Consider the following 27,499-nt stretch of genomic DNA (forward strand, 5'->3'; position numbering starts at 1 on the left):
GGCTCAGCCCCGCCCCTCATTCACTCCGATTCGTTGGAGAACCAGCCGCTCCGCTTGGTTCTCCAGTCACGTCCCTCTCTTCCTATTGGACCAGAAATGCCGTCAATCACTCCCAGGGCATCGTGAGCTGGAGCATGCGCAGTGCCGATGCTGGACGCGGCCGGGAGGTTTCACTGAAACCCGGTGGAAGCTTCAAACCCCAATAAGAAGTTTCCGGGCCCGGGTTTGCATCGAGCGGGGGGACAGCTGCGGCCTGCTCCTGGTGACAGGCCTGAGTTAACGGCCGCCGTCTTTATAGAGGCTGCAAACCCACACGGGGCAAAACATCAGAGATAGAGTTTGTTGTGAAACCAATGGGATGTAAAACAGGAGGTCAGGGTTACAGTCAACAACAACAACTTCTATTTATATAACACCTTTAACATCATAAATCATCCCAGTCAACCTCACAGGAACATTATAAAACAAAGTGAGACACCCAGACACAAAAGGTGACCAAAAACTTGGTCAAAGAGGTGAGTTTTAAAGAGTCTTCACGGAGGTAAGTGAGGTGGAGACGGGGAGGTTTAGGAAGGGAATTCAGTGCTTGGGGCCGAGGGAACTTAAAACCATGGCGGAGTGATTGGAATCGGGAGTGTACAAGAGTCCAGGATCAGAGCTGTGCAGATATCCCCGGGGACTATGGGGCTGGAGGAGATTGCAGAGACGGGGAGAGATGAGTCCATGGAGGGATTTGAAAATAAGGGTGAGAAATGACTAGGAGCGAATGCAAGTGTCGGAGCACCGAGATCATAGGGGAAAGGAACTTGCTGTGAATTAAGATATGGGTAGCAGACGTTTGGATGGCTTTAGGTTTCCAGAGGTAAAATGTGGGAGAGCAGCCAGGTGTGTGATGGAATTGTCAAATCGGGATGTGACGATGGCATGACCGAGGTTTCAGCCCCAGGCACACAGACACAGGAGAGAGGCCAGATAATGTAACGTAATTGGAAACAGGCGGTCTTAATGATAGTACAGACATGTGTCCAAAGATGTACAGATTAGGTGGATTGGCCATGCTCAATTGCCTTAGTGTTCAAAAAGGTTATGTGGGGTTACGGGGATAGGGTGGGGATGTGGACTTAGGTAGGGTGCTCTTTCCAAGGTCCGGTGCAGCTCAATGGGCCGAATGGCCTCCTTCTGCACTGTAAATTCCATGAGGTCAGAAGCTCATATTGGGATCAAATGTGAAACCAAGTTTACAAAGAGACTGGCTAAGTCTCAGACTGTTGCCAGGGAGAGGGATAGAGTCGGTATGTCAGGAATGGAGGTTGGAGCAGGGAGCGAACAGTGGATTCAGTCTTCTCCATATTTGATTGAAGTTATTTAGTAAACTGGAAGAGAACCACTGGACACTGCATGGACACTGAGTCTGATATCCGGTATAACTTAGTTTGAGAGGGAGAGGTAGAACAAAGGAACCCTGGAAGCTTTGGAGAAACACCCTTCACGATTGCTCATTAAATCTCCACCCAGTCAGTTCTGGACACAAGGTTAACATCTGCTATTCTGTCTGCTCAGTCAGGATGATTCAGATTAATGTCTGTCGCAAGTCATGAATGAAGTGACGTATAAAGCATATTCTTACCTCTAATTATATAACTTTGGTAAAAAGATACAGAAATAATGATCTAATACTTTATTTGGATTTCAGCCCCAGGGAGGAGGGAGAGTGTGTCGGACGGGGATTTACAGCTTTGGGGAAAGAAGAGAGAAAAAAATGTTCCGCAGAAACTGGAATTGTCTGTTCTGAATTTCTATCCTGTACTGATAGTGTGGCCTTTGTAAAGTCCTTTTCCAGGGCATTAGGAGAGGATTTTCAGACAGGAAAGAAACCAAATATCACATTAAGATCCGACAGTGTCACTTAATTGATCAGGACTTGAATATCCTTAGACTATGAATGTGGAATGAAAAATATTTGTTCTGTTTGTGAGAAAATATTTCAAACATCAGTGTGACTGGAAAAGTACCGAGACACACACGCACCCGAGTGAGTGTGTTCCAGTGAACTGACTGTGGAAAGAGCTTTAACCAGTTACAGCCTGGAGAAACACCACACCATTCACTAAGGGGAGAAACCATACACGTGTTCTGTGTGAGGACGAAGCTTCACTTGATTGTCTAAAGAGGAAATCCACAAAGACACTGACTCCATGGAGATACTGTGGAAATGTGGAGATCTGGCAACCTCTGCAAGACGTGCCAGATCATCAACATGGGTACCATCATTACACACGGGAACACCACCCACCAGGTACGTGGTACATACTCGTGCGACTCGGCACCAGTCTTGCTGGCCTTGTTCTGCATCACAAACCAGCTGTCTATCCCACTGAGCTAAACCATCGCGCGACAATTGCCAGGCAGGAATGTTCCCTTCCAGTCGGCAAATACTTAAGCAGCAAAGGGCATTGAGCCTCTGATCTTCGGGTAAGCGTTCTTTAAGGCAGCCTTCAAGACGCATGGTAATGCAGAATCGCTGAGCAGAAACTGATAGCCAAGTTCCGCACATATGACTACGGCCTCAACCGGGACCTTGGATTCATGTCGCCTTACATTCACCCCCCACCATCTGGCCTGGACGTACAAAATCCTACCAACTGTCCTGGCTTGAGACAATTCACACCTCTTTAACCTGTGATTATCCCTCTCTCCAGTCACACCGTCTGGACCTGTAAAGACTTAATTACCTGCAAAGACTCGCATTCAAAGTACCATCTCGCATCATTGAATTTTTCTATATATATGTTTGTGGAACCCACCTCTTCATTTACCTGTGGAAGGAGCTGCACTCCAAAAGCTAGTGATTTGAAACAAACCTGTTGGACTTTAATCTGATGTTATAAGACTTCTTACTGTGCCCACCCCGGCATCGCCACATCATAAATGGGACGCATTTAGGGTGTCACGTGGCACAATGGTTAGCATTGCAGCCTACGGCGCTGAGGACCTGGGTTTGAATCCCGGCCCTGGGTCACTGTCCGTGTGGAGTTTGCACATTCTTCCCGTGTCTGCATAGGTTTCACCCCCACAACCCAAAGATGTGCAAGTTAGGTGGGTTGGCGACACTAAATTGCCCCCCCCCAAAAAAAAAAAATGGGAAGCATTTAATGCTTCTGACAGTTTTGAACCAGGCACCTTTTGCACGTTAGGCGAATGTGATAACTGCTACACTACAGAAACAGCTGGCAGCACAGTACCCAGTGGCCCTGTGCAACGTTCAACTGCACAGTCTTGCTGCAGATTTCAATAGTTCGGCTGGGAGGCCGTGTCACTGATTACATGAAGACAGCTGTTTCTTTAAAACAGATGTCTCAACTTGTAAGACCATAAGATATCGAACTTATCTTGAACTTTAGCATTTGTTCAGCAAATATCTAATGGAACAATGCTCTCTGTTCAATCATTAATGCATCATTCTTATCTTCCCACAGAAAATTTCCATCAATTTTACTCAATATCTGTTTCATTATTCAATATTGAGCATCAGGATATTTATTTGTTATATATGACTTCATTTTGAATTCAATAGCTCTCGAGTCTTCACTCTGAATAACTCTGAAATATACACCATTGAATTGCAAACATGACTGACCAAGAAAAGAAAGCGTTTCACTGGGTAATACAAATCCCACGAATCTTTGTTCAGTTTGACCTCAGACAGCTTTTGAACAAAGTCAGATATAGTTAAATGGAAGTGAATTGAGAATTATGTGTTGCTTATATTTGACCCCTCTGTGTTTTGGTGTGAAACATTTTGCAGCTAAATACTGTTCATGTATAAGAAAGGAGGGGTGACAGCAAATCCGCACTGAGCCTGGATTTCCTCGTCTCCCTGAGTGACCTTTCCTGTATCTCTACCTTGAAGGCCGGATTTTTTTGAAAAAATGGTTCAGTTAAATCTCTGCTATTTCCTCCAGTTCAGTTCTGTCTATATGAGCACACATTACCATTCAATATGTTTTGGATGGTGATTAAAATATTAATCTGCATCGACAAAGCCATTAAGTTCTTTTGTGAACTGAGCAAACTGCCAAGATCTGCACTTTGTTTTTTCATGTATGGAACAATCTGTCTGGACTGTACACAGAACAATACTTTTCACTGTACCTCGGTACACGTGATAATAAATCAAATCCAATCAAAGAGACAGTTTCTTCAGATTAAACAATGAGCCTTCTTAAAATATATTCACTCATGGGAGGTGGGGATCATTGGCTGGTCCAGCATTTACTGCTCATTCCAATTGCCCTTGAACTGCATGTCCTGTGAGGCTATTTCAGGGGGCACGTTCAAGTCAACCACAACATTGCTGTGGTCACGTGTAGGCCAGGCCACATAAGGAGAGCAGATTTCTTAAAGGACATGAGTGAACCAGATGGGTTTTTACAACAATCCACAATGTCATCATTAGACTTTTAATTTGAGACTTTTATTCAGTTTCAATATCTGTCACAGGCAGATTCAATCCCAGATCCCCAGAGCATTAACCTGGGTCTCCGGTTTACTAGCCCAGTAACAATACCATTATGTCACTACCTAGCCCACATAGTCTTGGCAGCATATGATGTCTCGTAACTTCTCAAAATTATAAAGCAATTTATTTCTTCAAAGTTTGTGGAAACATTTTGGTTGAAAATGTTATCTTTGAAAATAAAGATCTAATCTTTACAATATAAATTACCGAATACACCAATTCACTAATGATAATCAATGTTCACTACTGAATAATCATTAATTTTATTATTGTTTTTTGCTATGATATCCATATATAGTTAATATGGAAAAGGTACAGAAGGTGAAATGTCTGCAAGAGGCACATGTTAGAGGTATAAAAGGGCTTCCTTGACCTTGTTACTAATGATGTGGATCTCCGGTTCTGCGTTCTCCAAGGCGGCCTTCAGGATGCGCGACAACGCAGAATCGCCGAGCAGAAGCTTACAGCCAAGTTCCGCACACATGAGTGCGGCCTCAACCGGGACCTAGGATTCATGTCGCATTACATTCAACCCCACCATCTGGCCTGCAAAATCCTACCAACTGTCCTGGCTTGACACAATTCACACCTCTTTAACCTGGGGTTACCCCATCTCTGGATCTGTAAAGATTTATTCACCTGCTAATGCTCGCATTCCAAGCATTGTCTGGCATCTTTGAATCTGTCTATATATATATGTTTCTGGAACATTCCTCTTCATTCACCGGAGGAAGGAGCTGCGCTCCGAAAGCTAGTGACATCGACACAAACCTGTTGGACTTTAACCTGGTGTTGTAAGACTTCTTACTTGTTACTAATGACAGTGAATACACTATCAAAATAACAATTTTAGGAGTAAATGTGATTACACATGTGTACTTACAGCCTCCTACATTACAACAGTGAATATGATTGAAAAGTACTCCATTAAAACACTTTGGGAGGTCCAGTGGTTGTGAGAGGTTTTACAGAAATGTACATTTGTTCTAATTATTCACTAATTAGGATATATTACTCTCCGTGTCCCCACCAGAATCATCGATAAAGGTTGAGTCTTAATTTTGTGAAATAACGACATCAATGACACCATTATGAATACTCTGTGAAACTCCAGACACACCATATGCACAATTATTTGTTGTAAAACACAGCGAGTTGTTGTGATTTGGAATACACTGTCCATAAATGGTGCTGGAATCTTATTGGACTGTAACTTCCAAAAGGAAATTTGATGCATTCTGAAAAATAAAACAAAATAGTCGAACTCTGAGATTAAATGGGTCGCTGTACAAAGAGCTGGCACGGGAAAAATGGGCCAAATAGACGCCTCTGTGCTCTGCGAGCCTTGTGTACATGTAAAGGGAGTGGTAACAACCTGGAACCTAATGCCTATGAGGGTAGGAGATGCAGAGATGACGGAAGGATTTCAATAGGAAATTAGACAGGCATTGAGAGAAATAAACCCAAAAGGATTTGGGGAAAGAACGGGGCAATGGACAGACTGGCTTCCTCCACAGGGAGCCGACACGGTCCCAAAGGGCTGAATGGCCCCATTCCCCACCCTCCAGATGCTGTGATCTCAGGAGAGAAATTCAGCTGCTCCAGTCACTCCAACTAACTGGAGTCCCTCATCTCTGGTGACATTCTTGTAAATGTCCTCTCACCCTCTCTAAGAACTTCACATCTTTCCTAAAGTGTGGGGCCCATATATATAGGGTTCCATTCCAGAGGGATAGAATTGAAAAGCACGGAGGAAATGTCCAACTTGTTTAGAATCAGGTTTAGACTACACTGGGAGCTCTGTCAGCATTGATGATCTCCATTTAGAAAAAGGAAATAGAGGCACAGGAGAAGGTGCAAGAAAGATTCATAATGTACAGAACTGAGAACATTTAACACTCAGGAAAGGTTGGGGCTGCTTTTTTCTGGAAAAGAGAAGACTGATGGGTGACCTGATGGAAGTCTTGAAATGAAATGAAAATCGCTTATTGTCACAAGTAGGCTTCAAATGAAGTTATTGTGAAAAGCCACTCGTCGCCACATTCTGGCGCCTGTTCGGGGAGGCTGGTATGGGAATTGAAACGTGCTGCTGGCCTGCTTTAAAGCCAGCGATTTAGCCCTGTGCCAAACCAGCCCCAGGATGTCAGATTAGTCTTTCAGATTAAGTCAGATCAGTGGAATTTCAGATTTCGAAGTCTTTCAGATTCTGAAGGGATTCAATAATCCAATAGGAATTTCAATAGAAACCTCTTTACCCAGCGAGTGGTGAGAATGTGGAACTTGTTACCACAGCGAGTGGTTGAGGAGAACAGCATGAATCCATTGAACGTAAAACGAGATACATACATGAGGGGAAAAGGAATAGGAAATGCTGATGGGCGGCGGGGGGGGGGGGGGGGGGTGGGTAGGAGAGATATAGAGGGGCGGGTGGAGGATCATGTGGAGCATAAATACTGACACAGACCATGGCTAACCTCAGCCGGTTTGGGAATTTAACCTGTGCTATTGGTGTCACTCAGCACAAACCAGCCATCCAGCCAACTGAGCTAACTGATCCCCATGTAAATCTGTAATAATTCCTTAAATATAAGTGATTGCCTGTCTCCCACCATACTATTTAATGTAGTTTCCCAGCGCATCTCAGATAACTTGCCCCTCATACCCTAATAATGTTCTTCTGTGAGAAGCACTAAGATAAATTAAACAAAAGAACCATGTAACCACCACAGCCCATCTTCATGGCAATGTGGCATGATTTTGGGGGTTTTCAAACAGAAATGGTAATGAAACATCTAATAACCTCCAAACACACTTTCACTCTTTGATCCTTGTGAAATGTGAAACCAGATATTCGCAAAAAGGCTCAGAGAGAATCAGACCATTGGAGACGAAGCCATGAGACCGGCCAGTCCAGCAGAAAGAAACCCTCTGACCATCCCCATTGACCAACAGAATGAACAAAATGCAGTCCTGGATGTAATTGAGAACAGAAACAATAACAGCAGAATCTAATCCCTGTAATCAGTTGTGAACATGTTGGTGTCTCAGGAAGTGCGATGAATTACAAAATCCCTTCGCACATTGAGATAAGGTGAACGGCCTCTCCCTGGTGTGACTGCAGACGGCATAACCGAGTGACTCACGCAAATAGAGGTAAACATCTTTGAGTTATGGGGGTGACACCCACGCAGACACTTGGAGTACGTGGCTCCACACGGGCAGTGACCTGGGGCAGGATTGAACACTGGTCCTCAGCTCCGTGAGATCGCAGTGCTAACCACTGTGTCACCTAACGATTTAGGAGGGAACAAAATGCAATATCTCCAAATTTGCAGATGACACAAGTTGCGTGGGAGGGTGAGCTGTGAGGAGGTTGTAGAGATCCTTCAGTGTGATTTGGACAAGTTGAGTGAGTGAGCAAATGAATGGCAGATACAGTATAATTTGGAGAAATACAAGGTTATCCAGTTTTGTAGCAAAACGAGAAGGCAGGCTATTATCTGAATTGTCATAAAGTAGGAGAGGGAAATATGTAACGAGATCTGGGTATCCTCGTACATGTCACTGAAGGAAAGCATGCAGCTACAGCAGGCGGTAAAGAAGGTAAATGATATGCTAGCCTTCATTGCGAACGGATTTGAGTACAGCAGCAGGAATATCTTGCTATCATTATACAGGGCCTTGGCGATGCCATACCTGGAATATTGTACGCAGTATTGGTCTCCTTATCTGAGGAAGGATGTTCTTGCTCTAGAGGGAGTGCAGCAAAGGTTTACCAGACTGATTCCTGGGATGGTGGGCTGACGTATGAGAGATTGAATCAGTTAGGATTGTATTTACTGGAGTTCAGAAGAATGGGAGGGGACCTCATAGAAATCTATAATATTCGAACAGGACTCAACAGGGTAGATGCAGGAAAGATTTTCCCGGTGGTGGGAGTGTACAGAACCAGAGGTCGCAGTCTGAGGATACGGGGTAGACCATTTAGGACAGAGATGAGTAATTTCATCAGAGAGTGGTGAGCTTGTGGAATTTGTTACCACAGGAAATAGTTGAGGCCAATACATTGTATGTTTTCAGGAAACAGTTAGATATAGCACTTAGGGCAAAGGGAATCAAAGGATATAGAGGGGAAATCGGGATTAAGCTATTGAGTTGGATGATAAGCCATGATCATAATGAATGGCAGAGTAGGAGCAAAGGGCCAAATGGTCTCATCCTGCTCCTATTTTCTATGTAATCCCTTCCCACACTGAGAACAAGTGAATGGCCTCTCCCCAGTGTGAACTCGCTGGTGTGTCTGCAGGATAAGCTGGCACCCCTGATGATGGAGATATTTGAGGAGGCGATAGGGAAGGGGGTGTTACCACAAACTTTGGGGCAGGCATCGGTTTCCCTGTTGCTTAAAAAGATAAGGGTCCGACGGAGTGTGGGTTTTTTAGGCCCATATCACTTTTAAACGTGAACGCAAAGGTATTAGCGAAGATACTGGCAGGTAGGCAGGAGGAGTGCCTCCTGAAGGTGATAGGTGAAGATCAGACGGGGTTTGTGTGAGGGAGGCAGCTCTTTTCAAACATTAAGAGGGTGCAACAGGTGATTAAGAAGGCAAATGGAATTTTGTCCTTCATTGCTAGAGGGATGGAGTTTAAGACTAGGGAGGTTCTGCTGCAATTGTATAAGGTGTTAGTGAGGCCACACCTGGAGTATTGTGTTCAGTTTTGGTCTCCTTACTTGAGAAAGGACTTGGAGGGTGTGCAGAGGAGATTCACTAGGTTAATCCCAGAGCTGAAGGGGTTGGATTACGAGGAGAGGTTGAATAGACTGGGATTGTACTCGTTGGAATTTAGAAGGATGAGGGGGGATCTTATAGAAACATATAAAATTATGAAGGGAATAGATAGGATAGATGCGGGCAGGTTGTTTCCACTGGTGGGTGAAAGCAGAACTAGGGGGCATAGCCTCAAAATAAGGGGAAGTAGATTTAGGACTGAGTTAGGAGGAACTTCTTCACCCAAAGGGTTGTGAATCTATGGAATTCCTTGCCCAGTGAAGCAGTAGAGGCTCCTTTCAATGTTTTTAAGATAAAGATAGATAGTTTTTTGAAAAATAAAGAGATTAAGGGTTACGGTGTTCGGGTCGGAAAGTGAAGCTGAGTCCACAAAAGATCAGCCATGATCTCATTGAATGGTGGAGCAGGCTCGAGGGGCCAGATGGCCTACTTCTGCTCCTAGTTCTTATGTTCTTATGTATTGACCGTGGTTATGGCACCGGCGGAGGGGAAGGAAACAGAGGTGGTTGTGGCAGTGGACGCCGAGAAAGCATTTGACCAAGTAGAATGGGGGCACTTAGAACATAGAACATAGAAAATACAGCACAGAACAGGCCCTTTGGCCCACGATGTTGTGCCGAACCTTTGTCCTAGATTAATCATAGATTATCATTGAATTTACAGTGCAGAAGGAGGCCCTTTGAGTCTGCACCGGCTTGATAGCAGTTCTGGAGTGGTTTGGGATTGGTCCACGATTTGTGGACTGGGTAAAGCTACTGTATGAGGAGCCGGGGCCAGTGTCCGCACAAAAACCATCAGCTTGAGAGACTTTTCTCTCCACTGTAGGACTAGGCAGGGATGTCCTATGTCCCCGCTGCTGTTTGCACTCTCGCGATTGAGCCATTAGCCATCGCGTTAAGAGGTTTTGGGGTATGGAAAGGGATAGGGGCGGGGGGGCGGTGAATAGGGCATAGGGTACCTTGTATGCCGATGACTTGTTATTATATGTGTCGGAACCGAGTGTGTGTGTCAAGAGGGGGAATATTGGAGCTGCTTCGGGTGTTTGGGTCTTTCTCGGTGTACAAATTAAATCTAGACAAGAGTGAGTATTTTGCGGTGTTTCGGCCGGGGTGTGGACAGGGGTGGGGGGGCCTGCCATTCCGTAGGGCAGGGGTTCTCTTTCGATATCTGGGTGTGCTGTTTGCTCGGGATTGGAGGGGGGGGGTTCACTGGAGGGTCGGTTAAAATGAACATGTTGCCGCGATTTCTATTTATTTTCCAATGCCTGCTGATTTTCCTGCCAGAAGCATTTTTGGGAGAGTTTTAAGGAATAATTTCCTACAAGTGGAAACATCTTCTTCATGTCCACTCTACCCAGGTCCCGCAGTATTCTGTAAGTTTTAATCAGATACCCCCATATCCTTCTAAACTCCGAGTACAGACCCAGAGTCCTCAACCGTTCCTCATACGACAAGCTCTTCATTCCAGGGATCATTCTTGTAAACCTCCTCTGGACCTTTTCCAAGGCCAACACATCCTTCTTAGATACGGGGACCAAAACTGCTCATAATACTCCAAATGGGGTCTGATCAGAGCCTTATATAGCCTCAGAATTACATCCCTGGTCTTGTATTCGAGCCCTCTCGACATGAATACATTGCATTTGCCTTCCTAACTGCCGACTGAACCTGGACATTAACCTTTTAAAAACAATTCATTTTTTCCAATTAAGGGGAAGTTTAGCATGGCCAATCCATCTACACTGCACATCTTTGGGTTGTGGGGGCGAGACCCACGCAAACATGGGGAGAATGTGCAAACTCCACACGGACAGTGACCCAGAGCCAGGATCGAACCTGGGACCTCGACGCCGTGAGGCTGCAGTGCACCGGCACGTTAACCTGAAGAGAATCTTGAACAAGGACTCCCAAGTCCCTTTGTGCTTGTGATTTCCTCAGCATTTCCCCATTTAGAAAATAGTCTATGCCTCCATTTCTCCTTCCAAAGTGCATAACCTCACACTTTTCCACAATGTATTCCATCTGCCACTTCTTTGCCCACTGTCCCAGCCTTGCTCAGCATTGCCTCTTTTTCTAATCACATTAAATTAATGCCCTCTGTTTATAACCTTGCCCTAAATATGACTTGCTAGATCAAACGTCTATTGCAGATCCTTAGTTTTAATGTGGTCAAGTGTCTTTCCATTTGAGAACTGTTCAATAAAGTTATTAGAATTATTTGTAGCTAGGGCAGCACGTGGAGCAGTGGTCAGCACTGGGACTACAGCGCTGAGAACCCAGGTTTGAATCCCAGCCCTGCGTCATTGTCCGTGTGGAGTTTGCACATTCTCCCCATGTCTGTCGCGGTTTCACCCCCACAACCCAAAGATGTGCAGGTTAGGTGGATTGGTCAGGCTACATGCCCCTGAATTGGAAACAATAATAATAATAATTGGGTACTTTGAATTTTTTTTTTAAAGGATTATTTGTAGCTTCCCCACCAAACAATTTTTTCCATTATCCTGAAGTGACCTTATTTTTATCAGGAGTTAATTGAAGTGTGTTCCTAACCTCTCATTATCTAAAGTTCCATTCACCACTTTTCTGTCCACCTGACCCAGTCCGTGGCTTTCTCCCTCATTGTCTAAAACACATGAGCAACTTTTGTATAATCCTGGTGCATACATTTAAGTCTAAATCATTGATATATACCGGAAACTGTGGAGCCCCACTGGAACGGACGTCCAGGCATCATTCAGTCCTGAATGTGACTAACAGCAGCAACAACAGCTGAATCCAAACACTGCTGTTGCCTGTGAACTTGCTGATGTCTGTACAGTTTGTTTGACTGAGTGAATTGCCTTCCACACACGGAGCAGTTGAACAGCCTCTCCCAGTACCGCTCCCATGTGTAGGCCACATGGTAGATAATGGTAGATCATTTATGGGCAGCACGGTAGCATTGTGGATAGCACAATTGCTTCTCAGCTCCAGGGTCCCAAGTTCGATTCCGGCTTGGGTCACTGTCTGTGCGGAGTCTGCACATCCTCCCCGTGTGTGCGTGGGTTTCCTCCGGGTGCTCCGGTTTCCTCCCACAGTCCAAAGATGTGCAGGTTAGGTGGATTGGCCATGATAAATTGCCCTTAGTGTCCAAAATTGTCCTTAGTGTTGGGTGGGGTTACTGGGTTATGGGGATAGGGTGGAGGTGTTGACCTTGGTTAGGGTGCTCTTTCCAAGAGCCGGTGCAGACTCGATGGGCCAAATGGCCTCCTTCTGCACTGTAAATTCTATGTATCTATGTAGGTAGCAAAGTGGTTAGCACTGTTGCTTCAAAGCTCCAGGGTCCCAGAATTCCCAGCTTGGCTTACTGTCTGTGCAGAGTTTGCACGTTCTCCCCATGTCTGCGTGGGTTTCCTCCGGGTGCTCCAGTTTCCTCCCACAAGTGTAAAAATGTGTAGATCAGGTGGATTGGCCATGCTAAATTGCTCTTTGTGTCCAAAAAGGTTAGGTTGGGTTATGGGTTAGGTTGAAGGTATGGGCTTAAGTAAGGTGCTCTTTGCAAGGGCTGGTGCACTCAATGGGCTGAATGCCCTCCTTCTGCACTGTAAATTCTATGATTCTGTTTCAGTGAACTCGCTGGTGTTTCAGCAGATCCTGTTCACTTTTAAATCTTTTTTCACAGTCAGAACATTTAAAAGGTTTCTGGTCAGTGTGAACAAGTCGGTGTGTCATCAGGTGGGATGACTGAGTAAATTTCTTGTCACACACGGGGCAAGAGTACGGTCTCTGCCCAGTGTGAACTCGTTGGTGTTGCTGAAGCTGGGATGAACAAATGAATCCCTTCTCACACACGGAGCAGGTGAACGGCCTCGCCCCAGTGTGAGTGCGTTGATGGATCAGTAAATTCATTTTACTTTTAAAGCTCTTCTCACAGTCAGCACATTTAAAACGTCGCTGATCAGTATGAACAAGTTGGTGTCTCAGGAGGAGTGATGATTGAGTGAATCCCTTCCCACACACGGAGCAGGTGAATGGCTTCTCTCCAGTGTGATGGTGTTGGTGTGTCAGTAAATCCTTTCTGCTTTTAAAGCTCTTTTCACAGTCAGCACATTTGAACGGTCTCTGGTCGGAATGGACCTGATGGTGAGCCCGGAGGTTTGACGAAGCATTAAATCGCTTCCCACATTCCAAACAGGTGAATGGCCTCTCCCCAGTGTAAGTGCGTTGATGTGTCAGTAAATGCTTTCTGCGTTTAAAGCTCTTTCCACAGTCAGCACATTTAAACGGTCTCTGATCAGTATGGACAAGTTGGTGTGTCAGGAGATATGATGACCGAGTGAATCCCTTCCCACACACAGAGCAGGTGAATGGCCTTTCCCCAGTGTGAATACGTTGATGAGTTTCCAATTCAGACGGGTAATTGAATCCCATCCCACAGTTCCCACATTTCCACGGTTTCTCCATGGTTATCGACAAGTTATCAGGTGTAGGTGGGATGCAGATTTGAGGTCAATATCAGATCAGCTGTGATGTTATTAAATATTAATCAGCTCACAGGGCTGAATGTCCTATTGCTGCTTCTTGATTCCTCTGGTCCGAATGTCCTTGTGTCTCTCCAGCTTGGATCATCAGTTGAAGCCGGAGTACGGTGTCTCCCTGATGTAAATGCTGCAATTTAATTTCATGCAGTGTGATTGGTTAAAGCTCAGTTCCAGCTAACTGTGGAAAATTACTTAGATGTCTGTGTCTCGGTGCTTTTCCAATCACAGTGATTTTTGAAATTTTTCGAAAAGACGAAACAGACAAACATTTCTCCTTCCACGTTGAAAGGCCGGTCCTGATGAATCAAGTGACTCTGTCAGATCTCGACATGATGTTTGCATCTGCAAATATTCTGTAAAAGGAGATTACATTGTAATACTGTGAATGTATAAGACACAAACAGGCCATTTTGTCACAGATTCTGCTGCTGTCCATACTCGGCACACATCTCCGACTGTCACACCTATCAAATCTCAGCCTTTCAGCTGATTTTCGATTCCATTTTCTCTCATGTGTTTGTCCCGTTTCCTTTTGAAAACATCTCAGCACTTTCCTCAACTCCTTTGCATGGTAATGAGTTGCACATTCTGAACCTGTGATAAATAATTTTGTCTGTATTGTTCCCTTGGATTTATTCATAACTATCTTATATTTATGACTTGTTGTTTATTGATGGTCACTCTCTCACATTGCCCCTCTCCATTTAATCTTTCCTGATCGCTGTAATCTCTCATGTTACAAAAGTCATCACTGTCAATGCAGGAGAGAATTCGCAAAAAGACAAACCTTTTTGTTGGGTTCAGTTTGTTGTGTGCAAATTCTCCAATTCTAACCCCCTGTGAAAGGAGTTTACAAAAGCCATCACTGTCAATCCAGGATAGAAATTTTGAACAGGCAATTCTAGTTTCTCTGGAACATTTTTTCCTCTCTCGTTCCTCCAAAGCTGTAAATCCCAGTCCCACACACTCTCCCTGGGCTGAAATCCAAACCCATCTCACCATCCGCACCATTTATTTCTTCCACTCCCAGCTTTCTCCCTCCCTCTCCTCTGCCTGAGTTCAGTTCTCGAGCTCCTGTCTGCAGACTGATAATAAACTCAATGGGTCTTATTGGGGGTTTGGGGCCTCCAGCAGGTGTTTGTGAATCCTCCGCGCCCACCTGCCAGGGTTTCCTTCCTTGCCAGAGATCAGAGTCCTCATTGATTTGAGTGCAAAGTGTAAGCTCTTATTTCTTGTCCCCCTCCCCCATCCTCTGATGTGAACCATCCTCCAGTGGCTGAAGCAGGATGGTGCCCGTTAACCTGGGACTGTTCCCGGGAGGAAGGGAGAAGCCCCGCAGCTGCAAACCAGGGGGCGGGGCTGGAAGACCAAAAAAGAGCGGCTGGTCCTCCAGCCAATCAGAGTGAATGGGAGGCGCAGCAAAGCCGGGGCTCTCGCTCCCTCCGCATACGCCCGGCCACCCGGGCCTGTCTCGGGGAAAAGTCCGAGCAGCTTTTGCCGGTTCAGCTGCTGTATCCGAGCTTTGTATTCGGGGCTTGGGGCCTGCACACGGTTTTTATGAAGCCGCCGGCTCCATCCCTCCCTCATGACTTACCTGGCGGTATCAAATCGACGGGCAATCTCCGAACAACCACCTCAACAGGAGCTACTCCAGGCACTGCGCATGCTCCAGATTGCCGTGTCCGGGGAGTGATTGACGGCAGCTCCGGGCCATTTGGAATAGGGGCGGGATTTGAGGTCCGAGCGGGAGCGGCTGGTCCTCCAACCAATCAGAGTGAATGAAGGGCGGGGCTCAGCCCGGATCTCCCTCATTGGCTGAAACTCTGCATCATTTTGAAAGCTGATTTGTCTCAACTCCAGGAGAAAACTGGACCTTTCTGTTTGTGGCTTTAAACAGATGAGGGGAAAATGAAGGGATCGAAAGCAGCAGATTCTTTATGTTGTTCCAGGAAAGTGGGGCCTGTGGAATGTCAAGTTTTACACAGCGGGTTTCGCGCTGGGTAAAGAATCTGCAAACACGAGAATAAACAATGAATGGTAGGACGCGAGGAAGTGCAGAGGATCAGAGGGACCTTGGTAGGCATATCCATAGGTCCCTGAAGACAGGAGGCCAGACAGACAGGGTGATTAAAAAGGAATATGGAATACTTGCCTTTATTAACTGAGGCATAGAATGTAAGAGCAAGGAGGTTATAATGGAGCTGTATAAAATGCTGGTTAGACCACAGCTGGAGTAGTGTGTGCAGTTCTGGAAGGAAGTGATTGCACTCGAGAGGATGCAGAGTAGATTCACCAGGATAGCCTGGGCTGGAATATTTCAACTAACAAAAGAAACTGGATAGTTTTGGGTTGTTTTCCTTGGAGCAGAGAAGGCTGAGGGGGACCTGATTGAGGTATATAAAATTATTGAGTGAATTAATGGTGAATAGATGGGATGAACAGGAAGGAACCTTTCCCCTGAGTGGAAGGGCCAATAACCAGTGGGCCGGGAAAGGAAACTTTCCCCTTAGTTAACGGAGGGGTCAATAAGAAGGAGCATAGATTTCGGGTAATGACAGGAGATTTATAGATGCGAGGAAAAACGTCTTCACCCAGAGGGCGGTGGGAATCTGGAACCCACTGCCTGAAAGTGTGGGAGAGACGGGAACCTTCACAACATTTTAAGAAGTATTTCGATGACCATTTGAAATGCTGTAGCATGTAAGGCTACGGACTGAGTGCTGGAAAATGGGATTAGAGTAAATAGGTGCTTGATGTGGACACACATGGAGGCCCATACCGGCCCCCCGAACAGGCACCAGAATGTGGCGACCAGGGGCTTTTCACAGTAACTTCATTGAAGCCTACTTGTGACAATAAGCGATTATTATTATATTATAATGGGTTAAAGCGCATCTTTCACTCCTGGAAAAACTCTCTGACTCTAATCGTACCATTCAAATCACTCAATGGAATTGTCAGGAACCACACTGGAAAGGAAGGTTGCTGACACCTAATGGTAAGCAGCACGCACACCAGCAGCAAAACACACAACTTTGGTCAGACAAGATTTTACCATTTTAAATTCATACTGACTATTCATTGTTATGTTTATCTTTTGCAGATTTTAAAAATTCTCTCCTTTACTCAGGATTCGATTATTTACCAATGTGAAGCTAATTATTTCGTCATTCCCTGGACATGTTCACGGTAGGACAGTAGTTAGCACTGATGCTTCACAGCGCCAGGGTCCCAGGTTCGATTCCCGGCTTGAGTCACTGTCTGTGTGGTGTCTGCACGTTCTCCCCGTGTCTGCGTGTGTTCCCTCTGGGTGCCCCGGTTTCTTCCCACATGTCCTGAAAGACATGCTGTTAGGTGAATTGGATATTCTGAATTCCTCCTCTGTTTACCCAAACTAGGGGCTTTTCACAGTAACTTAATTGCAGTGTTAATATAAGCCTACTTGTGGCAATAAAGCTTATTATTATTAAGTTGGTGTGCATCTTTGATCTTTTGAAGGAATGTGTTGAGGACATCGCTAAAGCTTTTCTGCTGACATCCTGAGGGTCTGCTACCATAACTAAGTACTGAATAGAGAAGTGTGCACTTGGGAGTCTGGTGTCAGACACAGAAACAACGGGTGCGATTCTCCGCTCCCGCGACTAAGTGCCCACGCCATCGTGAACGCCGTCGAGGTTCACGACGGCGCGAAACGGCACCGATCTCGACAGATTCAAGACCCGAAAATGGGCTAGGATCGGGTCCGCGAGAAACTCGGGGGGCGTGTCGTGAAAGCACCGTCATCAGCACGCGCCGGGCATTGGCGCCGCATAAAAGCGGCGCCACGTCATCTGCCGCGTAACTGCCGTCACTCACGCATGCGCGGGTTGCCGTGCTCCCCGAGGTCGCCCCGCAAGAAGATGTCGGATGTATCTTGCGGGGCGTGGAGGAAAGGAGGTCCTCCTTCAGAGAGGCTGGCCCGCCAATCGGTGGGCACCGATTCGCGGGCCAGACCCCTTTTGAGTCCTACTCCGGTGAAAGAACCCCCCCTCGCCCCCCCCACAGGCCGCCCCCCCCCACAGTGTTCCCGTGCTGTTCCCGCCGGCAGCGACCAGGTGTGGATGGCGCTGGCGGGAAGCCGTCGTTTTGGGCAGGCCGCTCGACCCATCCGGGCCGGAGAATAGCGGGTGCAGCGGAGAATCGCCATTTTGGGTGTCCCGGGCGATTCTCCGGCCTGCGCCGTGCAGAACTCGACAGGGCCATTCTCGCTTGGGTGAATCACGGGAGGGCGTCGGACCGGCGTCGCGGGGAAAAACGGGGCACCAGGTGATTCTCCCAACCGGCGCGGGAGCGGAGAATCGCGCCCACCATGTCCCACCCAGCACAGCTGGCTCTGACTGATTAGCATCTTGATGATAGCAATGTTGACGTGGGAGATGATCGTGGGCCACCTTATACTGTCAACCATGAAATTTTATTCAGTCTTCTCCTCAAATGTGGCTGCTCTCGGAAACTTGTCACCATCCTTCACCTACTCTATAACGATGTGGAAACCATGATCCTCATCAACAGAAACACCCCAGACCCTTACTCAGTGAAAACTGGGATCTGAGAAGGTTGTGTCACTGCACCAACTTTCTTCCCCATTTTCCTCTCTGCACCTCACCTCCAGTAAATTACCCATGGCTGCGCAGATAATCTCCAGAACAGACGGGAAACTTACACCACCCTCAAAACAAAACCAGAATCACTCCAACCTCAGACATTAAGCTCCAGTTTGCAGATGTCTGATCTGTTTGTTAAATCCATCCATCTCCCTTGATTCCACAACCCTTCATACTCTCACCTCACAAATTTCTATCAATCTCAGTTTTTATAGTTTCTATTGACAGAATCTGAACAGAATTCCAGATTTCACTATATTTTCTGTGAAGTGATTTCTGACTTTGCTCCTGAACAGCCCAGTCTCAGTTAAACAAATAAATATCACTGATTTGGACATTTAAATGGTGACAATTGCTTTACATTCAACCGGTTATGTAACAAAATTTCAAAAACATAATAATTTGAGTAAAACTCTGCGGAAGCTGGAAATGTGAAGTGAAAACAGAAAGTTGTGGAAATCCTCAGCAGGTTTGGCAGCTTCTGTGAAGAGAGAGAAAGAGAGTTAACATTTCCAATACAATCTGATTCTTCTTCAGAACTGAGTGTTTGCAGCATTGTGATTTCATTCGGCAAACATACTGAATGTGAACTTTGTGGTTCTTACAGATATCTGGCTGTAAATCTGATTTCAGACCTTCTTCACAATGAGTGAAGCTCATTGTTCATTCCTTCACTAAAGACTCGGATAGAAAATCACCGCCACAAGATGGCGATGGCCGCAGGTTGCCCGGGTGACCACTGGGGAGGATGCCCCGCCTACTCCATCTTTCCTCACAAAGATGGCTGCCTCGCGCACCGCTCCCTGAACAAAAGCCCCGTCTTCCTCTCCCAAAATGGCAGCAAGCAGTGCGCAAGTGCAATGTGGGTGTATGCTCTGAGCATGCTCAGTGTCAGTCATGGTGAGAGAGTGAGGAGGAGCGGACAGTTCGGGAGGAGATTGTGGGCACAGGGTAGGAATAGAAACCGCGGCTGTACTGGAAACTTTATCAACTTCTGTCTGAGGCCCCGAATAAGAGTCCGCAGGCCCCGTGTTTACCGCGGTGACAGGCCCGGGGGCAGGGGGTGGGGGGGCAGCAAACCCTTCACAATCATTGTCAGCTCCCTGGTTTGTAGGGTATTAGAAAGGGAGGTTTTAGAGACAGGTAACTTGAAATGAAAATGAATGAGAATCACTTATTGTCACAAGTAGGCTACAAATGAAGTTACTGTGAAAAGCCCCTAGCTGCCATATTCTGGCGCCTGTTCGGGGAGGCTGGTACGGGAATTGAACCATGCTGCTGGCTTGCCTTGATCTGCATTCAAAGCCAGCGATTTAACCTTGTGCTAAACAGCCCCTTTTGCTCCTTAACTTGAACTAAACATCACATCGAGATCTGTCACATTCACTCGATTCATTGGGAGCTGAACATCATCGGGCTTTGAATGTGGAAGGAGAAATGTTTGCCTGTTCTGTCTGTGAGAAAAGATTTCAGTTTGACTGGAAAAAAACAGACTCCTCGAGTGAGAGTGTTCCAGTGAACTGACTGTGGAAATAACTTTAACAAGTTACACAGCCTGATAAAAACATCACACCATTCACAGCAGGGAGACACCGTGCACGTGTTCTGTGTGTGGACAAGGCTTCAACTGATCATCCAACCTGGAGAGATACAAGGACACTGGCGCCATGGAGAAAGTGTGGAAATGTGGGGACTGTGGGAAACGGTTCAAATGTTCATCTCAGCTAGAAAAGCATTGACGTAGTCACGCTGGGGAGAAGCCAATCATCTGTTCTGTGTGTGGGATGGGATTCAGTAGGTCAGCCAGCCTCATGTCACACCACCAAATTCACACTGAGGAGAGGCCATTCAGCTGCACTCACTGTGAAAAGAGGTTCAGGCAATTATCTTTTTAAAAATAAATTTAGAGTATCCAATTATTATTTTTTTCCAATTAAGGGACAATGTATGGTGGCCAATCCACCTAACCTGCATATCATTGGGTTGTGGGGTGTAACCCATGCAGACATGGGGAGAATGTGCAAACTACACACGGACAGTGACCCCGGGCTGGGATTCAAACCCGGGTCCTCAGCGCCATAGTCCCAGTGCTAACCACTGCACCACATGCCGCCCTCAGCCGGTTGTCTAACCTCAATGTACATCAGCATGTTCACACTGGGGAAAGACCATTCACTTGCTCCATGTGTGGGAAGGGACTCATTCATTATCCAGCCTTCTGATACAGAAGAGAATTCACACTGAGGAGAAGCCACTCTGTTGTACTCCGTGTTGTAAAAATTTCAGGCAGTCATCCACTCTCGTTGCACACCAACATACTCACACTGGGAAAAGAGCGTTCATCTGCTCTGTGTGTGGAAAGGGATTCACTCGGTCATTTAACCTCTTGACACATCAACAGCTTCATGAGTGACTGAAGAGACTGGATTCTGCTGTTATTGCTGCTGTTAATCACATACAAGATCGATAGTCTTACAATATTTGGTTTATTTCTGCTGGTAACTGGCTGCAGTTTAATATTCTGGATTCATCACTGATTTGTGGGGCCGCAGTGTCTATTTTTAAAATCATCTTTCCTCTTAGAATCATTTAAGTTACAGAGCAGAAGGAGGCCATTCGGCCCAGTGAGTCTACACCTGCCCTTGGAAAGAGCCCCCCACTTAACCCCACACCTCCGTCTTATCCTCAAAGCCAGTAACCCCACCTAATCTTTCTGGACATGAAGGGCAATTTATCATGGCCAATCCACCTAACCTGCACATCTTTGGACTGTGGGAGGAAACCGGAGCACCCGGAGGAATTCCACACATACTTGGGGAGACTCCGCACAGACAGTGACCCAAGCCGGGAATCAAACTGGGATCCTGGAGCTGTGAAGCAACTGTGCTAACCACTGTGCTACCATCCTGCCCTAATTCAAGATCTCTCCCAGCAACAGATTTGCAATAAATAATGATGACATTTGCAATAACATTATGATTTTTTACTTTAATCCTAAATAGTTTTTTGGTGTAAAATCTATAATTTAGTTTCGAAAAGATTCTACTGATCTCCAATTGGAAAATGCTGATTAATCCTTGCTGACAAATTTTTCTGACTTACACATTCTTCACTATGACACCACCATTATAAAATTAAATTATCAACATGAAATAAAACCATAAAATATTTCACAGGCTCATGAATAGAAACGTAATCAATCAACATTGATATTGATGAAACCTGGAAGTCGCTGATTGAATCATTTCTGACACAGCAGCAGCAACATTTGGTAAAGGTGGAACCCACAACAAAGACTGGTTTGAGACCCACTCAGCAGAGATGACATCTGTCATTGAAGCAAAAAGCAAAGCCGACCCAATGCCCAACATAAATCCAAGAGCTGGAACAAAGCATCACTTGGGACTTGAACGTTGCCAAGACCATTGTGTAAAACATGGAGATACTGTGGAAATAAACACTGGAGCAGCCTGCGTCCAGGAATCTTAGCTACCTTTGATTATGGATTATGGTGAAGTTCTCACTAACAGAAGTAAACATGTCACGCTGGGTTGAACACAACAGTGAGCTGTACCCCTGTGAGAAGGGCATCTCCCAGTCTCTGTTTGACTCTCCTGCAGCTTCCTGTCATGGTTGAGTTGGACGAGGAACCCTCGTCACTTGAACTGGGAAAGGCCATTGATTGCTGAGCAAGCAGAAAGGTGCCCAGCAAGGATGGAATTCCAGCTGAACTGCTCACGCACAGAAAGTCCCAGCAATTGCCACACCTTCGTGACCTGCTCCTCCTCTGTTGTTAGGTTGTCGGCTGTTCCTCATTTAGAGGATGGCATCTACTCAGAGTCATGTGTTTCTCCTGTGGTCTTTCTGCGATTGGAGAAGTTGTTTCTCGACCCGCAGATCTTTGGCAGAGATCCCTCTCTGCCTCTTCATTGAGGCGTTGGAAATCAAAAGTAATAATAATCTTTATTATTGTCATAAGTAGGCTTACATTAACACTGCAGTGAACAGGGGCAGAGTAAATTCAGAGACAGGCATGGCAGCACCCAGTTATTAGCCTTGACCAGAACATCAGCTTTTTCAGCATTGTTTCTCCAGAGTTATTAAAGTTCCCGATTGTCGCACAGGAAAGAAACACAGGTTGAGGTGCTGATGGAGATCCTGGTGCATCCTCAGCCACCAATAGTAATTATATAAAATCGAGGTGTTGAAATATCTGAAGGTATGATCGATAAGTTTGCAGATGGAAAATTGTTGGTGTGGTAACTAGCGAGGACACAAGCTTTAAATTATGGGATGATACAGATGGGCTGGTCATATGGGCAGAACAGTGGCAAATGGAATTTAACCAGGAAAAGTGTCAGCTCTTGTACAGAGTCAGTACAGACATGGTGTGCCGAGTTACACTGAACATTCAGTATCACGAGAAAGAGGGAAGAAGATAGAGGAATTACTGATTCTGGGATTGAACCCAGGAACAGTTTGCATCTTCTGGGGAGGAGAGAGGAAGAACCCATTGGGGAAAAAACCTTAAGTTTTGCATTCTTCCACAGGAGAGCAGCATTTAATCATTTTGAGAAATGGAGAATAGCAGAATTCTCATTGACAATTCGTTTGATTATTTTTATCAATTGGTAACCAAGTTATTGTGTATTAACTGTTTGCGGTTTCAATGGTGCGGCTATTACCCAACATTCCCTGCGGCTGTGAATGTGCCCTGTTCACTGCACAGGAACCCAGTGCGCAGACGCAAGGGCTATGTTTGGAGCATGCGCAGTGTCACTGTGCTCGGAGGTCTGCGAGCGCGGCTGTTTCGGGCGGTGAGGCGGAGGGAGGAATGGAGCCGGGACTGGCAACCAGGGGAGAGAATGTTTGGAACTTCTATCCTGGACTCGAAGAGTGATGGATTTTGGAAACTCCTTTTACCGGGGGTTAGGGGAGGATTTACACCCGGCAAACTCCAACCAAGATAAATGTTTGTCTGATCTTAATTTTTAACCTCGACTAACATTTCTGACCATTGTAATTTCCTTTTACAGCTGCTTCCAAAGCTTCTGATATCTTTCCAGCCGAAGGTTGGAGCAGGAGATTGTAAACTTGGAAACACTGAAATTGTGACACAGGTGAGTATTATTATTATTTGCTATCATAAATTTAGAGAGCCCAATTATTTGATTCCAAATTAAGGGGCACTTTAGCGTGGCCAGTCCGAAGCTGGCACTCCCAGTGCAGACTTTGGTGTTGTGAGATTGTTGCCGTGGTACTGCTGCTGCTCTCTCTCTGCTGCTGCTGCTGCTCTCTCTCTCTCTGTTGTTGCTGCTCTATCTCTCTGTGTTGTTGCTGCTCCCTCTCTCTCTCGCTGTTGCTGCTCTCTCTCTCTGTTGCTGCTGCTCTCTCTCTGCTGTTGCTGCTCTCTCTCTGCTGTTGCTGCTCTCTCTCTCTGTTGTTGCTGCTCTCTCTCTCTGCTGTTGCTGCTCTCTCTCTGCTGTTGCTGCTCTCTCTGCTGTTGCTGCTCTCTCTCGCTCTGTTGTTGCTGCTCTCTCGCTCTCTCTGTTGTTGCTGCTCTCTCTCTGCTGTTGTTGCTGCTCTCTCTCTGCTGTTGTTGCTGCTCTCTCTCTCTGCTGTTGTTGCTGCTCTCTCTCTCTGCTGTTGCTGCTCTCTCTCTGCTGTTGCTGCTCTCTCTCTGCTGTTGCTGCTCTCTCTCTGCTGTTGCTGCTCTCTCTCTCTGTTGCTGCTCTCTCTCTCTGTTGCTGCTCTCTCTCTCTGTTGCTGCTCTCTCTCTCTGTTGCTGCTCTCTCTCTCTGTTGCTGCTCTCTCTCTGTTGCTGCTGCTCTCTCTGCTGTTGCTGCTGTCTCGCTCTCTCTGCTGTTGCTGCTCTCTATGTTGCTCTTGCTGCTCTCTATCTCTCTGTTGTTGCTGCTCTCTCTCTGTTGCTGCTGCACTCTCTGCTGTTGCTGCTCTCTCTCTGCTGTTGCTGCTCTCTCTCTCTCTGTTGTTGCTGCTCTCTCTCTCTGCTGTTGCTGCTCTCTCTCTGCTGTTGCTGCTCTCTCTGCTGTTGCTGCTCTCTCTCGCTCTGTTGTTGCTGCTCTCTCGCTCTCTCTGTTGTTGCTGCTCTCTCTCTGCTGTTGTTGCTGCTCTCTCTGCTGTTGTTGCTGCTCTCTCTCTGCTGTTGTTGCTGCTCTCTCTCTCTGCTGTTGCTGCTCTCTCTGCTGTTGCTGCTCTCTCTCTCTGTTGCTGCTCTCTCTCTCTGTTGCTGCTCTCTCTCTCTGTTGCTGCTCTCTCTCTCTGTTGCTGCTCTCTCTCTCTGTTGCTGCTCTCTCTCTCTGTTGCTGCTCTCTCTCTCTGTTGCTGCTCTCTCTCTCTGTTGCTGCTCTCTCTCTCTGTTGCTGCTCTCTCTCTCTGTTGCTGCTCTCTCTCTCTGTTGCTGCTCTCTCTCTGTTGCTGCTGCTCTCTCTGCTGTTGCTGCTGTCTCGCTCTCTCTGCTGTTGCTGCTCTCTCTCTCTCTCTCTCTCTGTTGCTGCTGCTCTCTATGTTGCTCTTGCTGCTCTCTATCTCTCTGTTGTTGCTGCTCTCTCTCTGTTGCTGCTGCACTCTCTGCTGTTGCTGCTCTCTCTCTGCTGTTGCTGCTCTCTCTCTCTCTGTTGTTGCTGCTCTCTCTCTCTGCTGTTGCTGCTCTCTGCTGTTGCTGCTCTCTCTCTGCTGTTGCTGCTCTCTCTCGCTCTGTTGTTGCTGCTCTCTCGCTCTCTCTGTTGTTGCTGCTCTCTCTCTCTGTTGCTGCTGCTCTCTCTCTGTCACTGCTGCTCTCTCTCTGATGCTGCTGCTCTCTCTCTGCTGTTGCTGCTGCTCTCTCTCTGCTGTTGCTGCTGCTCTCTCCCTCTCTATGTTGCTCTTGCTGCTCTCTCTCGCGCTGTTGCTGCTCTCTCTCTGTTGCTGCTGCTCTCTCTCTCTGTTGCTGCTGCTCTCTCTGCTGTTGCTGCTGCTCTCTCCCTCTCTATGTTGCTCTTGCTGCTCTCTCTCTCGCTGTTGCTGCTCTCTCTCTCTGTTGCTGCTGCTCTCTCTCTGTTGCTGCTGCTCTCTCTGCTGTTGCTGCTGCTCTCTCCCTCTCTATGTTGCTCTTGCTGCTCTCTCTCTCTCGCTGTTGCTGCTCTCTCTCTGTTGCTGCTCTCTCTCTCTCTCGCTGCTGCTGCTCTCTCTGTTGTTGCTGCTCTCTCTCTCTGTTGCTGCTGCTGCTCTCTCTCTCTGTTGCTGCTCTCTCTGCTGCTGCTGCTCTCTCTGTTGCTGCTGCTCTCTCCCTCTCTATGTTGCTCTTACTGCTCTCTCTCTCTCTCTGTTGCTGCTCTCTCTGCTGCTGCTGCTCTCTCTGTTGCTGCTGCTTCTCTCTCTGCTGTTGCTGCTCTCTCTCTGCTGTTGCTGCTCTCTCTCTCTCTCTGTTGCTGCTCTCTCTCTATGTTGTCACTCTCTCTCTGTTGCTCTTGCTGTTACTCAGTTTGCTGCCTGTTTCCAGTGCTGGTTGCTGCTGAGCTGCCTGGAGGAAGGAGAGGTGAGAGAAGGAAGGAGAGGGGAGTAACGGAAGGAGAGGTGAGAGAAGGAAGGAGAGAAGGACAACAACAAGCAGGCGACTTCAAAACAAGATGGGAGTAAAGCCCTTTGGACTACTTGTTTGCTGGGCCTCTCCCAGGCTGAAAGCCGGGAGAGGCCTTATTCAATCTGGTGTGCTTGTTCCGGGACAGGGGGATCGGGTGGACAGTGTGTTTTGTGAGCCCCCTCCAGCAGGGAGGAGGTTGGTTCCATTGGCTGGTCGTTCCAGGGTGGGCTGTGTTTTTGCTGAGTCCTACTTGGGCCGAAGACCGTTCGAACCAGCGCCAAGTACATTGGTGTGGTCGACCTAGGGTAGGTGCAAGGACTGTGTTTTTTCCTGGGCCCCCTCCCAGCCTTCACTCCCCAATCCACCCACCCTCCAGCTTCACCGGAGTCTCAGGAGACCCCCACCTCAGACATCCTTCAAACTCCGGTGCCCCACCCTCCTGTGTCACTATCCTCCTCCAACGGTGCCCCTTGCTCTCTCTTCCTCCCTTGCCTCGTTCCTTCCGTATCACTTCCTAGGATGAGAGTACATCATTCCACCACCCCCCCCCCCCCCCCCCGGTCTAGTTCTCCTCAAATTCGAACATGAACAAGGCCACTTTGGAGTGGGTGTGGCACTTGCCCTAATGGCCACTCTACCTACACCAGTGGCAGGGCCGTAAGCGGCGCCACTCCTTGGGGGCGGGGGAGAGAAGCATCATGACACGCCTCCCCCGGTGTGGAGAGAGTAGCGTCCCAACCTCTGCCCCTCAAAATTACATCACGCTCCCGGGAGAAAACAGAGAAATCAAAGTATATTTCGACCACCGAGCAGTCACAGCCTCCCCGAGCTCGACACCTTGGGGACGGGTGTGAGCGAGATCACCGGGGCCCCCCCCCGTTACCGAAGCAGCTTTCCAGCAGCATTAGAATATTATATATGGAATGTAACAAGAAATTCGGAAAAGAAGCTTGTAGTTTAGAAATAGCTGGGTTAATCAGAAATCAGATCGTGAGACATCAAAAAGGATATTCCCCCTTGAAGGTGGGAAGATCTGTAAGAAATCACTGTCTTGTAACCCAATAAAATCTTCAGAAATGTATTGATTATCGGAATAGCTGTGTGTGTGTCTCTCTTGCTTCGAAATAAAGATTCCTGGCTTGACAAACACAGGAAAATATATTCCAATATTACCTCATACGGATGGACACGGTAGTTAGGGAACTGAATTTATCGGGGTAACTGAAGACAATGACTTTGGCCTTAACAATTTTTAATCCAAATTTCTGCTCGTCCAGTACTGGATGTGGGATAAGCAGTTTGATCATTTAGGAGGAATGGAGAGGGATGGTGGTGAGGTAGAGCTGGGTGTTGTCAGTGTACATGTGAAAACTAACACGATGCTTTTGGACGATGTCACCGAGTGGCAGCTTGTAGATGAGAAATAGGAGGGGCCGAGGATTGACCC

General features: G+C 46.8%; 1 long non-coding RNA gene across 3 annotated transcripts; it reads left to right on the forward strand.

Annotated features, from left to right (window-relative positions):
• The first annotated feature begins 93 nt into the window (after nucleotides 1-93).
• On the forward strand, nucleotides 94-27,146 carry LOC140418632 (uncharacterized). 3 transcript variants are annotated; one of them, XR_011945186.1, is made up of 3 exons: nucleotides 94-515; nucleotides 23,507-23,590; nucleotides 25,972-27,146. It is a non-coding gene; the product is annotated as an uncharacterized lncRNA (long non-coding RNA). The 3 variants fall into 3 exon arrangements; XR_011945185.1 differs by lacking the exon at nucleotides 94-515 and adding an exon at nucleotides 15,269-15,564; XR_011945184.1 differs by lacking the exon at nucleotides 94-515 and having other exon boundaries at nucleotides 23,205-23,590.
• Nucleotides 27,147-27,499: the final 353 nt, after the last annotated feature.

This window comes from Scyliorhinus torazame, chromosome 5 (genome assembly GCF_047496885.1).
Source record: "Scyliorhinus torazame isolate Kashiwa2021f chromosome 5, sScyTor2.1, whole genome shotgun sequence".
Classification (NCBI taxonomy): domain Eukaryota; kingdom Metazoa; phylum Chordata; class Chondrichthyes; order Carcharhiniformes; family Scyliorhinidae; genus Scyliorhinus; species Scyliorhinus torazame.